Source organism: Pithys albifrons, chromosome 10 (genome assembly GCF_047495875.1).
Source record: "Pithys albifrons albifrons isolate INPA30051 chromosome 10, PitAlb_v1, whole genome shotgun sequence".
Taxonomy (NCBI): domain Eukaryota; kingdom Metazoa; phylum Chordata; class Aves; order Passeriformes; family Thamnophilidae; genus Pithys; species Pithys albifrons.
In genome coordinates this window covers 2,253,383-2,254,219 of record NC_092467.1, presented here as the reverse complement: position 1 = coordinate 2,254,219, position 837 = coordinate 2,253,383, and positions in this window count along the sequence as shown.

Here is an 837-nt window from a genome sequence, read left to right as displayed (position 1 = left end):
GCTGTGCTAAACTGCTGCTCCTTCCTGCTCTGCTCTTTGCTGTGGGTTTTAGCCAGGCCTTTGGGAGTCTCCCAACACTCCCCCAGCCTCAGGGGCAGCCCTGAGGAGGGCATGGAGCAGCTGCCCTGTAATTAAAACCACCTTTTCAGCCTAAAATTCAAATTTGCTCTCAGCAACCTGAGCTAATTGTACTATTTCTCTATGACTTGGGCATTAATTTTTTTTACTTTTAAATCCAAAATACACATCCTCAAAAGTTCATTTGACTGCTCCTGTTTTCATTAGGACTGGAAAGAAAAGCCCCAGGTCACTCCTGAGCCTGGTGGGTGTGTCCTGGAGCGACAAACTCCGTATCCTTCCCCTGTTAGCAGCTCTCCAGCACCTCAAATCCTGTGAGCTTTTCCTCTGTGGGAATTAGGATTAAGAAAATTAATTAGGATAATTAAGTTAGGATGAAGCAAATCAGGATTAAGATGCAGGAGCCCTCGATTCAAGTCCTGGTTCAAGTGCTGAGCAGTGGTGATGATACTCAGTAGAAACCATCAGCAGCCTTGCTGATGAGGGGTTGAACTTCAACCTGCTGTTGTGGGAACATCAGGCCTTTGGAGATGGAGGATTTGGGAGCCAAGGCCCTCCTGCCTCCCTGTCCTACACCTACACCCACACCCAAACCTGGCTCTCTCCTGGGGTAACTCAGAAATCCTACAGCAAACCCTCAGCAACCTGCATTGCTTTTTATTTAAAAAAGGGCAAATCAATGTTCTCTCCTGCAGTTCTCGGGGTCTGGTTTTCTCCTCCCATGCCCATCCCTGGAGCCAGAATTCCCAGGTGCTGTTG